This window comes from Lycium barbarum, chromosome 4 (assembly GCF_019175385.1).
Source record: "Lycium barbarum isolate Lr01 chromosome 4, ASM1917538v2, whole genome shotgun sequence".
Classification (NCBI taxonomy): Eukaryota; Viridiplantae; Streptophyta; class Magnoliopsida; order Solanales; family Solanaceae; genus Lycium; species Lycium barbarum.
Genome location: NC_083340.1, coordinates 75,882,483 through 75,897,191, shown reverse-complemented (window position 1 = coordinate 75,897,191; position 14,709 = coordinate 75,882,483).

Below are 14,709 nucleotides of genomic sequence, written 5' to 3'. Positions count from 1 at the left end.
TATGTCACCCCGATAAAGTGTAGTTGTTCTTGAGCCCTATGCATGTACTATGATAAACATATTACGATAAGTATATTATGATAAGCATACTATGATGAGCATGTATGATGATGATATAACACCGCGCCTATATGGCCGGGCAGTCACCGCTAAGGCGGGCAGCGTATACACCATGGCCAGATGGTTTGGGCAGACACTACTAGTGGGCGGCATGAGATGATACCCCGGACGCGGGAGGCCTGGATGCAGGTAGCTTATACATTTATGCATACATGATATGACGATGAGTATGAGTAAGACAGTATGCATTACTTCTTTTCTATTTGAATGTCAGATACAGATGTTTCATATTGATATTTCCTTTGTATCATTATCTTATTTCATTGTTTATGCCTCTCATACTCAGCACAATGTTCATACTGACATCTGTTTTCTTTGGACGCTGTGTTCATGCCCACAGGGAGAGAGGGAGGAGAGCTTGACCCAAACTCATAGTAGCTGTCAGCTGATTGAAAGCACTCCTTTGTTCCGGAGGTTCTTGATTATTCTTTTGTGTATATTCATGTATATGTATTTTGGGCATGACGGGGTCCTGTCCCGTCTTTATGTTCAGCCCTCCAATAGAGGCTCGTAGATACGCAGTGTGGGTTAGATGGTCTCACGAGATTGTTACTTTGTATATATATATATATTATTATGATGGCCGAGAGGCTTATGCATATAAAAGTATTTTATGTTCTCAAATGAAAAGATGATTTTCTTATGTCTTGAGTATAAATTGATAAAAGAGCATTAAATGAGTAAGATGAGTAGTAGAACGAGTGGTGCTCGGCGGCTAGCGCTGAGTACCCGTCGCGGCCCCTAGCTGGGTCGTGACAAAAGTGGTATCAGAGCGGTTCAGTCCTAGGAAGTGTCTACGAGCCGTGTCTAGTAGAGTCTTGTTTATGGTGTGTTGCGCGCCACATCAATAAACAAGGGACTACAGGGCATTTAGGAAAAATGATCATCTTTCTTCCTATGATATCGTGCGATAGAGCCATGTATAAGATTTTATCCTCCCTAATGGTGTGTTGTGATTTCAGAATGCCGCCAAAGGGAAAAGCTACAGCCGCCTAGAAGGGCAAGACTACGACAAAGAGGCGGGTAGAAAGAGAGCCTCCGATGATTATAGAAGAGGGCGAGTTACAAAATGAGGCCCCATCTAATACTTCCTCCACCCCGCCTAATGTTGAAGAACAAGAAGGAGCTCCAGCTCCAATCCCTCCACTAGTTGATTCGTGTCAACAAATGACCGAGGCCATACATCTATTGACACAGTTGGTTGCCGCTCAGGCACAGTGGCAAAATGTGAGTTCAAGTGATCGGGCAGCAAGTACCAGAGCCCGTGATTTTATGAGTCTAAATCTTCCGGAGTTTTCCGGGTCAAACCTGGATGAAGACCCGCAAGGCTTCATAGATGAGATGTTGAGGACGTTGAGGATTGTCCATGCCTCCGAAACTGAGTCCGTGGAGTTGGCCTCCTATAGACTCCGGGATGTGGCAGTCTTATGGTATAATAACTGGGTATTATCGAGAGGAGAAAATGCGCCTCCTCCGGTTTGGCAAGATTTCGTGGATGCCTTTATTCGTCACTATTTACCACCCGAGGTTCGCCGAGCTACGGCTGATAGGTTCCTAAAATTGAAGCAAGGAAACATGAGTTTCTGGGAATATAACCTTCAATTTAATTCATTGGCTAGGTATGCCCCGACTATGGTGGCCGACATGGGAGATCGGGTACATATATTTGTGAGTGGCTTAGGGCCACATTTATTCAAAGATTTCTTGATAGCTTCGCTACAAGATGGGATGGATATTTCTCGGATACAGGCTCATGCTCAAAATTTAAAGGGGCGACAACAACCACAAAGAAGTGATCGTGATAGTGATAGAAGGCAAGGTGAGAAGGCCAGATCTATGGGAACAGGCAGTGATTACAAAGGGGGATCACGACAGACATATTCTAGGTACTCAGGCCAGTCGGTGACTAGTGCACCTCCTCGATTCCCAGGTAGTAGATTTGATCGCTCCTTCCATTCAGGACAAGGTCAGAGTTCGAGGGCCTCATATTCCCAGTTCAGGGAAGATTATAGTCAGAGGAGACCCCCCGTACTGCGATGCAGCCAGTGCGGTAGATTACATTCTGGACAGTGTCTCCAGGGTTCGGATGCTTGCTATACTTCCGGCCAAGTTGGGCACATGATGAGAGATTACCCGTCGTTGGGTGGTAGAGTTGGAGTTCAGCCTACTGGTTCAGCCGCTGGTTCTTCCTCGGTAAGCCCGGTAGGGCAGACTCCCCAGATGTCAGCAGGTCGAGGTAGAGGCAGAGGGGTAGCATCTACTTCAGGTGCCACTCAGCCCCGTGTATATGCTCTAGCCGGACGGCAGGATCTTGAGTCCTCCCCGGGTGTGGTTACAGGTACATTGTCTATATTTTCCCGTGATGTGTATGCATTGATAGATCTGGGTTCTACATTCTCTTATATTACTCCATATGTTGCTGGTTGTATTGGGGTGAAATCTGAGCCAATCAAACCTTTTAAGGTATCTACTCCGGTTGGTGATCCCCGTAATAGCTAGGCAAGTGTATAATACTGTGTGATAGTGATATGTGATCGCCAAACCAAAGCTGATTTGATTGAATGGAAATGTTAGATTTCGATGTAATTATGGGTATGGATTGGTTGGCATCATGTTATCCTAATGTCGATTGCCGAATGAAAGTGGTTCGATTCCAATTTTCGGGAGAGCCCGTGCTTGAATGGAAGGGTAATGCAGCATCCCCGAAAGGTAGGTTTATTTCCTACCTTAAGGCAAGAAAGATGATAGCAAAAGGCTATATTCATCATCTAGTCCGAGTTCAGGATATCGAAGCAAAGTCGCCAGCTTTCCAATCTGTTCCGGTAGTAAATGAGCGCAGTTGAAAGATTTGCTCGAAAAAGGGTTTATTAGGCCAAGTTCATCACCGTGGGCAGCCCCAGTCTTGTTCGCGAGAAAGAAAGACGGATCCCTAGGAATGTGCATCGATTATAGGCAATTCAACAAAGTGACGGTAAAGAACAAATATCCTCTCCCAAGGAGAAATGATTTGTTTGATCAACTACAGGGTGCCAAGTGGTTTTCTAAGATAGACTTGAGGTCAGGTTATCATCAAGTGAGAGTTGGAGAAGCGCATATTCCCAAAACAACCTTTAAAACGAGATGTGGCCACTATGAATTTCAAGTGATGTCGTTTGGGTTGACTAATGCTCCGGCCGTGTTTATGAATTTGATGTAATGTATTCAGGCCACTCTTGGATTTGTTCGTGATAGTATTCATTGATGATATTCTGGTGTACTCTCGCATAGAATCGGAACATGCAGATCATTTGCGAATTGTTCTTGGCATTCTCCGAGCCCGAGAATTATATGCAAAATTTTCAAAATGCGAGTTTTGGCTGAATTCTGTAACATTTCTGGGCCATGTTATTTCAGATGATGGCAGATTGACCTCAGCTTCGGTGTTAACACTTCCAGAAGGGTCAGATGGCTATGTTGTGTATTTTGACGCTTCCGGTGTTGGATTAGGATGTGTTTTAATGCAGCACGGTAGAATTATTGCATATGCTTCGAGGCAGCTGCGGAAACATGAAAACAACTATCCAACTCATGACCTCGAATTGGCTACGGTTATTCATGCCTTAAAAATGTGGAGACATTACTTGTATGGTGTGCATGTTGATATCTATACAGATCACAAAAGTCTTCAGTACATTTTCAAGCAGACGAAGTTGAACCTGCGGCAAAGGTGGTGGTTAGAATTGTTGAAAGATTATGATATGAATATTTTGTACCACCCCAGAAAAGCGAATGTAGTAGCCGATGCGCTTAGCTGCCGATCAATGGGCAGTTTATGCGAAGTTCCTTCGGAAAGGAAAGAGATAGTTCATGAGCTCCGTCAACTAGCTAATCTTGGAGTGCGTGTAATTGATTCGGGCAGTGCAGGGATTGGCATTAATGATCCTACAGTTTCATCTTTGAATATAGAAGTGAAAGAATGGCAATATGAAGATTCTCAATTGTGTCATTATAGAGACACATCTCATGGAAAAGAAAAGTCTTCATTTGAAGGTTCTAGGGATGGAATTCTTAGATACCAAGGTAGGTTATGTGTGCCGAATATGGCAGAATTACGCCGACGAATTCTAGAAGAAGCACATTGTTCCCGGTATTCTATTCACCCAGGTGCAACTAAAATGTATCATGATCTCAAGATGATGTATTGGTGGGATGGCATGAAGAGAAATATAGCAAAATTTGTAGCTCAATGTCCAAATTGCCAACAAGTAAAGATTGAACATCAAAAGCCAGGGGGCCTATTGCAAGCAATGGAAATCCTTACTAGGAAATGGGAAGTGATCAGCATGGATTTTATTGTGGGTTTACCTCGTTCCCGTGGAAAGTATGATTTTATATGGGTGATCGTGGATAGATTTATGAAAGCAGCCCATTTTCTTCCAGTTAGAACCACGCACTCAGCAGAAGACTATGCAAGGTTGTATCTCAACGAAATTGTGCGACTCCATTGTATACCATTATCGATTATCACAGACAGAGGAGCACAGTTTACATCCAAGTTCTGGAAGTCCCTTCAAGAGGGTCTAGGCACTCAAGTGAAGCTTAGCACGGCATTTCATCCACAGACCGATGGAAAAGCTGAGCGTACTATTCAGACCTTGGAAGATATGCTACGAGCATGTATGCTGGATTTCGGTGGTAGTTGGGACGATCATTTGCCGCTAATCAAATTCGCATACAGCAATAGCTATCATTCCAGTATTTAAATTATATGGGAGGAAATGTAGATCCCCAACCGGATGGTTTGAAATAGGATGTCACGACCCGACTCGGGACCGCGACGAGCACCCGGTGCTAGCCCACCCAGGCACCCTCTTAGCTTACTCTTATGCTTACATCTAGGTGAGCCACATAATTATACATGCATTTCCGTTCATTCGTCAACTAGTCCCATTTGGACAACAACACATTTATATCATCGTAGGCATCTAGGTCACATCAATGTACATGGGCCAATGTGGCCGACAAAATGATATACAAAACATAGGCCGATAAGGCCACACACATCTACCCACACACACACACATGTCTACGAGCCTATAAGAGTATAATATAACACATTAGCGGGACAGGACCCCGCTATGCCCATAATTATATACACAAAAGAAAGAGTACCCAAAAGATATGGCTCTGAAGGAAATGGAGCTCTCTATGTAATCTCCGAATAGGCAGCTATGGATCAAGTCTGTCTCCCTGTGCACCTGTGGGCATGACGCAGCGTCCACAAACAAAAGGACGTCAGTATGAAGAATGTACTGAGTATGTAAAGCATGATCAACATCTATATATAAGCATAATGAACAACATATGAAATAGCGTAGGAGGGGAGACAATAATATCATCGTTATAGCACTTACCTGCCTTTCGTAGGACTTTCCATTTTTCATACGTATTTCTACACCTACGTCGTCATCCGTATTCCATAATAGTACTCGTACCATACTTGTGCTCATATTCGTATACATATCCTTATTTGTATTCTTATGCATAGTCTTATCACATTCATATTCATATTATATATTTAGTCATTTCATATACATAGTGTTTCATACATACTTGGCCAACCAAGGCTCAAGGTTACTCATACCTGGCCCTACCAAGGCTTCAGGGTTTTCCGTACCATCTGCAGATGTGTGCGCGCGTTTTGTAATCATATACATACTTTATACATATTCATATACATATATCCTACCCGGCGTTATAAGCTCGGGGTGTCATTATAGCCCTTCATAGGCACATGTAAGTATAATAGCCCGTAGGCACCTTTAGCATCATTATTATTATCATCGTCATCACTATCATCATCATTTTCGCTACGTCTATATCTTATGCTTACTCGTCATATGGGGTGGGTAGTACAATTGTAGCACATATCGAGGATCATGAGCTTATGAGCTCGGAGTGTCAATCGTTTGAATACAACATACTCATATAGAGGATTTAAGAGTTTGGCCAAGGAACCATGCCTTATGAAAGAAGGGTTAGCCTTACATACCTTTTCGTCGGACTATTCTACACTTGCACGCTTCCTTCCAATGCTAGCGTCTATACCTTCATTAATATCATAACAATGGCCATTAGTCATTCACATTATCCACATTATTTAGATTCCTTAATTTGCCTCTAATTCACCCATATTCATGGTCATAACATCAAACTTCGTCCATTCGTCTAAAGTGTCTAGTTCATGATCTTAGTACCATTTATAATACATTTATATCACAACACAACAACATTCATGCTTCAATTCAAACTATTCCTCAAAATGTCCTTATTCATCATTCATGACCTACATGACCATATTTTCTACAATCCATGTATTTCAACTCTTCAATACCTTAAACATCATGTAAAAATCATGAATCTTACCTTATAAGTTGTAGGAACAAGCTTTGGTTAATAATACTCCACTTTGAGCAAAACCCTAGTTTTTCTCCATTTGGATTTCTTGACCTAGATGATATTTGATGATGTTCTTACTCTTGATTCACCTTGTTTTACGTTGTTGATCCTTAAATATCCTTGAAAACTTGTATAATAAATGTAGAGAGAGGTTTTAGAGAGAAGTGGTGTAATGTTGTAATGAATTAAAACAAGTCTTGGTCCTCATATTTAATGAATTGAAAATCTGTGCTGAGGTGAACAGTGGTCGTCCATGGAGGTTTACGGTCCGTATTCCAGTTTACAGACCGTCCCTCATGGTCGTCTTTAACCCTAAGCAGAACCAGAAACTTTGGCTGCATGCATGGTGATTTACGACCATGGTTTACGGGCCGTAAATCACATTACGGTCCGTCCACCAGGTCGTTTTTAACCATTTACTCGACTGGCAGAAAGTTGATGTTTTTGCATGCCACTTTACGACTGCCAGTTTACGGACCGTATTCCATTTTACGGTCCGTATTTTGCACTTTACGACCACTGGGCAGTTTTGCCAACTTTCAACTTTTTACATTTCTCGACTTTTCATTCTAATCATTCTCGTCCATATACGCACATTGCTCATGAAACATTATACACTAGCACTCCTCGCACACATCACTAGTTCGTCTACTTGCGTAACAACGGGAAAGTTTCCGAGGTGTAGCATTCTTTCCCCCTTAGGAACATTCGTCCTCGAATGTTAGAGTCTCAGGGAATTCTACAAAAATTTCGCCAGAGTTCCCCTTATAATATGGCGCTACCATCCTGCCACAACAACCCATAAAATCGATGCCACACAGGGCCACAACGTAACAACATAAAAATTTTGGCCACACATGACCCAAAAGCATAAAAGGAAATATACATACCTTATGATCTTGACGTCTCATCTTAGGCTTCTTCCAAGGGCTGAAATAAATGTGGGTATTTAGATCGCATACTTTCTTCTGCTTCCCATGTCATTTCCTCTCGTTTACTGCTTCTCCATAGAACCTTAACCGAGGCCACCTCTTTGTTTCTAAGCCTCCGTATTTGCCTGTCTAATATGGCAATAGGTACCTCTTCATAAGTCAATTTCTCTATCACTTGCATATCATTTACTAGGACGATCCTAGTGGGATCTCCAACACATTTTCGGAGCATCGAGACATGGAATACTGGATGGACTGACTCCAATTCCGGAGGTAGTTCTAACTCATAGGCCACTTTGCCTATCCTTCGCACAATTTCGTATGGCCCAATATACCGGGGTCTAAGCTTCCCCTTTCTGCCAAATCTCACAACGCCTTTCATTGGCGACACTTTCAAGAATACCCAATCCTTCACTTTGAACTCCAAGTCTCTTCGACGATTATCCGCATAGGACTTCTGACGACTTTGGGCTGCTAACAACCGATCTTGTATAAGCTTGACTTTCTCTATAGCTTGCTGGACCAAGTCTGGCCCTATCAATTTAGTTTCTCCGGTTTCAAACCACCCCATTGGGGATCTACACTTTCGCCCATATAAAGCTTCATATGGTGCCATTTGAATGCTGGAATGATAACTATTATTGTAAGCAAATTCAATGAGTGGCAAATGATCATCCCAATTTCCTCCAAAGTCAATCATACATGCTCGCAACATATCCTCCAGAGTCTGAATAGTACGTTCAGCCTGCCCATCGGTCTGTGGATGAAATGCCGTGCTAAGGCTAACTCAGGTCCCTAAACCCTCTTGGAAAGACCTCCAAAACTTAGCTGTAAACTGAGTCCCTCTATCGGAGATAATAGATACCGGGACGCCATGTTGTTTTACTCTCTCTTTACGATAAAGCTTCGCATAATCTTCTGCCTCATAGGTCGTCCTGACCGGTAAGAGATGAGCTGACTTGGTGAGTCTATCAACAATCACCCATATGGAATCATACTTACGTCGAGAACGGGGTAAGCCTGAAATGAAGTCCATGTTAATCACTTCCCACTTCCAAGTTGGGATTTCCATAGCTTGCAACAATCCACCAGGCTTTTGGTGTTCAATCTTCACTTGCTGGCAATTACGACACTGGGCTACGAATTTCGCTATATCTTTCTTCATCCCATTCCACCAATATATAGACTTAAGATCATGATACATTTTTGTCGCCCCGGGGTGGACAGAATAACGGGAACAATGGGCTTCCCTCAATATTTGGTGACGTAGGCCTACCACATCGGGAACACATAACCTGCCTCGACATCGGAGAACTCCGTCTCACGAAATATCAAATGATGACTCCTATTTCTGAGGGAGGGTATCTCTGTACTGCATTAGCATGGGATCCTCATATTGTTGCTCTTTTACTTCCGCTACTAGCGATGAAACTGCTGAATTCTGAATAGTAGCTCTGCTGCTACCTGAGTCCACTACTCGGACTCCTAGGCTAGCTAACTGTTGAATCTCACGGGCCATCTCTTTCTTTTCTGGTCGTACATCACTTAGACTTCACATCGACCTACGGCTAAGAGCATCAGCCACCACATTTGCCTTTCCGGGGTGGTACAGGATCTCAACATCATAGTCTTTTAGCAACTCTAGCCACCGTCGTTGCCGCAAATTCCACTCTTTCTGCTGGAAGATGTTTTGAAGACTCTTATGATCTGTGTAAATATCCACGTGGACACCATATAAGTAATGTCTCCATATCTTTAATGCATGGACCACCGCGGCCAATTCTAAGTCATGGGTAGGATAATTCTGCTCATGTTTCCGCAATTGCCTTGAAGCATACGCAATCACCTTGCCATGTTGCATCAACACATAGCCTAGCCCAACACCTGAGGCGTTGCAATACACAACGTATCCTTCCAATCCCTCTAGAAGTGTCAGAACTGGGGCAGAAGTCAATCGACCCTTTAACTCTTGGAAACTACGTTCGCAAGCATCTGTCCATTGAAACTTGGCTGATTTCTGTGTCAACTTTGTGAGTGGTGCAGAAATAGAGGAAAAACCTTCAACAAATCTCCTGTAATAACCTGCTAAGCCCAGAAAGCTACGAACCTCTGTAGGAGTTGTGGGTCTTGGCCAAGTTTTCACGGCCTCAATCTTTTGACTATCCACTCGAATACCATCGGCTGCCACAATATGCCCTACAACTGCCACTGAGTTCAACCAAAACTCACATTTGGAAAACTTTGCAAACAATTCTCGAGTTCGAAGAACTCTAAGGACAATACGCAAATGATCCGCATGTTCTGCTTCGGATCTAAAATACACCAAAATATCATCAATGAATACGATTACAAATAAGTCCAGAAAGGACCTGAACACATTATTCATCAAATCCATAAATACCGCTGGCGCATTAGTTAGCCCAAATGACATCACTCGAAATTAAAAATGACCATATCTCGTTCTGAAGGCTGTCTTAGGGATATCTTTCTCCCTAACCCTCACTTGATGATACCCGGACCTTAAATCGATCTTTGAAAACCATTTGGCGCCTTGCAATTGATCAAACAGGTCATCAATCCTTGGGAGAGGATATTTATTCTTAATCGTTACTTTATTCAATTGCCTATAATTAATGCACATTCTCAGGGAGCCATCTTTCTTTCGGACGAACAGTACGGGCGCTCCCCACGGGGATGAACTAGGCCTAATGAAGCCTTTATCAAGCAAGTCCTTCAATTGCTCCTTCAACTCTTTCAATTCTGCGGGTGCCATTCTATATGGAGGAATAGATATAGGTGTGGTGCCTGGCAACACATCAATGGAAAAATCAATCTCCCGTTCGGGAGGAAGGCCTGGAAGCTCTTCCGGGAACACATCTAGAAATTCGTTCACCACTAGAACTGACTGTAGAGTCGGCGACTCAGCTTCTACATCTTGAACTCGTACTAGATGATAAATGCACCCTTTTGTGATCATTTTCCTTGCCTTTAGATAGGAAATAAACCTACCTTTTGGTGATGCCGTATTTCCTTTCCATTCTAACACTGGTTCTCCCGGAAACTGGAAACGAACCACCTTGATCCGGCAATCAACGTTGGCATAACAAGAAGCCAACCAATCCATGCCCATAATGACATAAAAATGTACCATTTCTAGCTCATGCAAATCAATCGTAGTACGACGATCACAAATCACAATCACACAATTCCTATATACTCGGCTAGCTATTACCGATTCACCCACGGGTGTAGACACCTCAAAAGGTTTGATAGACTCCGAATCAATTATAAATCGACCCGCTATATATGGAGTAACATATGATAATGTAGAGCCCGGATCAATCAAAGCATATACATCATGAGAGAATACCGATAATATACCTGGGACCACGTCAGGAGAAGACTCAAGATCTTGGCATCCAGCCAAAGCATAAATATGGTGCTGAGGACCGCTAGTACTGGGAGCTTTGCCTCTACCTCTACCATGGCCAACTGGCGCATGTGTACCTGGCCCCGTAAGGCGTACAGGTGCCGAAGATCCGGCTACCGACCCTGATGGTTGGGTCCTACCTCTACCATGTACTGAGGGGCAATCACGCATAATATGGCCTGGTCGACCACATGAATAGCAACCATCCACACTGGGAACATCGTGGTATAGGTGGCCTTGACTGGCCTGAATCACCTCTAAACTGGGACCCCAAATAACTCTGACTCGGCCCGGGATGAGTAGATCTATCAAGGCTCTGGCCTGAAAACCGTAGAGGTGCACTGGTCGTAGAATAGCCCGAATGTCTAGGGAACTGTTGCCTGTGTCCGCCTCTGGATTCACTTATTGGGCCCGAAGATCTGGCCCTCTTGCTATGTCCCCTATCCTTTTCACGTTCACTTCTCCGCTGCTGTAGGCTTTCCTCTAAGTTCTGAGCATGTGCCTGAATGCGTGCAATATCCATACTGTCCTGAAGGGACGCAGTCAAGCATTTGTCCATCAGATGGGGCCCTAGGCCCTTTACAAATCGGTGTACCCTGTCGCCCATCTCTGCTACCATGGCCGAAGCATACCTGGCCAAGGAGTTAAAACGGAGGCTATACTCTAGGGCACTCATGCTTCCTTTCCTCAAGTTCAAGAATTTATCGGCCCTTGCTCGCCGAACTTCTGGAGGCATATAATGACGGAGAAAAGCATCAACAAACTCTTGCCATACCGGGGGAGGTGCATTGGCTCCCCGTGAAGCCATCCATACTGTATACCACTGGATCGAGACATCTCTCAATCTATATGACGCTAGATCTACCGACTCGGTGCCTGAAGCATGTATCAACCGGAGCGTCCTTAGCATACCATCAATAAAGTCCTAGGGATCCTCCTCCGGTTTTGACCCAAAGAATTCCGGAGGGTTCAAAGTAATGAACTCACGGGCTCTTGCACTAACAGCCCTATCGCCATACCCTGAACTTTGCCTTTGAGCCTGGGCCGCAACCAACTGGGTCAACAAATTAGTGGCCTCTTTCACATCCTGGCCCGAAGCATCTGGTGGAGTAGCTGGAGGTGCTGGAGCTGGGGCTGAGGCTCCCTCACGCTCCTCAGAGACGGGCTTGTCTGGGAGGACTGACATTAAGCCGCATTCTGGGACTCATCTTCCTCTACTACCGGTGGCGGTGCTCTTTCAGCCCGCTTTTCTGCCACCGTCTTTCCCTTTTGGGGTGCTGTAGCCTTTTTCTTTTTGGGCATCTCTGAAATACACAACACGCGATTTAGGAACAAGAATTTCTTACATCATAGCTCTATCGCACGATTCTTATGGAGAAAGAAGGTCAATCATTCCTAAAATGTCCGCAGCTCCTTGTTTATAAGTGTGGCGCGCAACACACCCATAACCTCTTCTCTACTAGACACGGCTCGTAGACACACCCTAGGACTGAACTGCTCTGATACCACTTTTGTCACGACCCGACTCGGGGCAGCGACGAGCACCCGTTGCTAGCCCACCCGCCACCCTCTTAGTCTCTTATGCTTACATCTAGGTGAACCACATAATTATACATGCATTTCCGTTCATTCGTCAACTAGTCCCATTTGGACAACAACACATTTATATCATCGTAGGCATCTAGGTCACATCAATGTACATAGGCCAACGTGGCCGACAAAATGATATACAAAACATAGGCTGACAAGGCCAAACACATCTACCCACACACACACATGTCTACGAGCCTCTAAGAGCATAACGTAACACATTAGCGGGACAGGAACCCGCTATGCCCATAATTATATACACAAAAGAATGAGTACCCAAAAGATATGGCTCTGAAGGAAATGGAGCTCTTTATGTAATCTCCGAATAGGCAGCTATGGATCAAGTTTGTCTCCTTGTGCACCTGCGGGCATGACGCAGCGTCCACAAACAAAAGGACGTCAGTACGAAGAATGTACTGAGTATGTAAAGCATGATCAACATCGATATATAGGCATAATGAACAACATATGAAATAGCGTAGGAGGGGAGACAATAATATCATCGTCATAGGACTTACTTGCCTTTCGTACGACTTTCCATATTTCATACGTATTTGTACACCTACGTCATCATCCGTATTCCATAATAGTACTCGTACCATACTTGTGCTCATATTCGTATACATATCCTTATTCGTATTCTTATGCATAGTCTTGTCATATTCATATTCATATTATATATTTAGTCATTTCATATACATAGTGTTTCATACATACCTGGCCAACCAAGGCTCAAGGTTACTCATACCTGGCCCTACCAAGGCTTCAGGGTTATCCGTACCATCTGCAGATGTGTGCGTACGTTTCGTAATCGTATACATACTTTATACATATTCATATACATATATCCTACCCGGCGTTATAAGCTCGGGGTGTCATTATAGCCCTTCATAGGCACATATAAGTATAATAGCCCGTAGGCACCTTTAGCATCATTATTATTATCATCGTCATCACTATCATCATCATTTTCGATACGTCTATATCTTATGCTTACTCGTCATATAGGGTGCGTAGTACAATCGTAGCACATAGCGAGGATCGTGAGCTTATGAGCTCGGAGTGTCAATCATTTGAATACAACATACTCATATAGAGGATTTAAGAGTTTGGCCAAGGAACCATGCCTTATGAAAGAAGGTTTAGCCTTACATACCTTTTCGTCGGACTATTCTACACTTGCACGCTTCCTTCCAATGCTAGCGTCTATACCTTCATAAATATCTTAACAATGGCCATTAGTCATTCACATTATCCACATTATTTAGATTCCTTAATTTGCCTCTAATTCACCCATATTCATGGTCATAACATCCAACTTCGTCCATTCGTCTAAAGTGTCTAGTTCTTGATCTTAGTACCATTTATAATACATTCATATCACAACACAACAACATTCATGCTTCAATTCAAACTATTCCTCAAAATGTCACTATTCATCATTCATGACCTACATGACCATATTTTCTACAATCCATGTATTTCAACTCTTCAATACCTTAAACATCATGTAAAAATCATGAATCTTACCTTAGAAGTTGTAGGAACAAGCTTTGGTTAATAATACTCCACTTTGAGCAAAACCCTAGTTTTTCTCCATTTGGATTCCTTGACCTAGATGATCTTTGATGATGTTCTTACTCTTGATTCACCTTGTTTTACGTTGTTGATCCTTAAATATCCTTGAAAATTTGTATAATAAATGTAGAGAGAGGTTTTAGAGAGAAGTGGTGTAATGTTACAATGAATTAAAACACGTCTTGGTCCTCATATTTAATGAATTGAAAATCTGTGCTGAGGTGAACAGTGGTCGTCCATGGAGGTTTACGGTCCGTATTCCAGTTTAGGGACCGTCCCTCGTGGTCTTCTTTAACCCTAAGCAGAACCAGAACCTTTGGCTGCATGCATGGTGATTTGCGACCATGGTTTACGGACCGTAAATCACTTTACGGTCCGTCCACCAGGTCGTTTTTAACCATTTACTCGACTGGCAGAAAGTTGATGTTTTTGCATGCCACTTTATGACTGCCAATTTACGGACCGTATTCCATTTTACGGTCCGTATTTTGCACTTTACGACCACTGGGCAGTTTTGCCAACTTTCAACTTTTCACATTTCTCGACTTTTCATTCTAATCATTCTCGTCCATATACGCACATTGCTCATGAAACATTATAAACTCTCACTCCTCGCACACA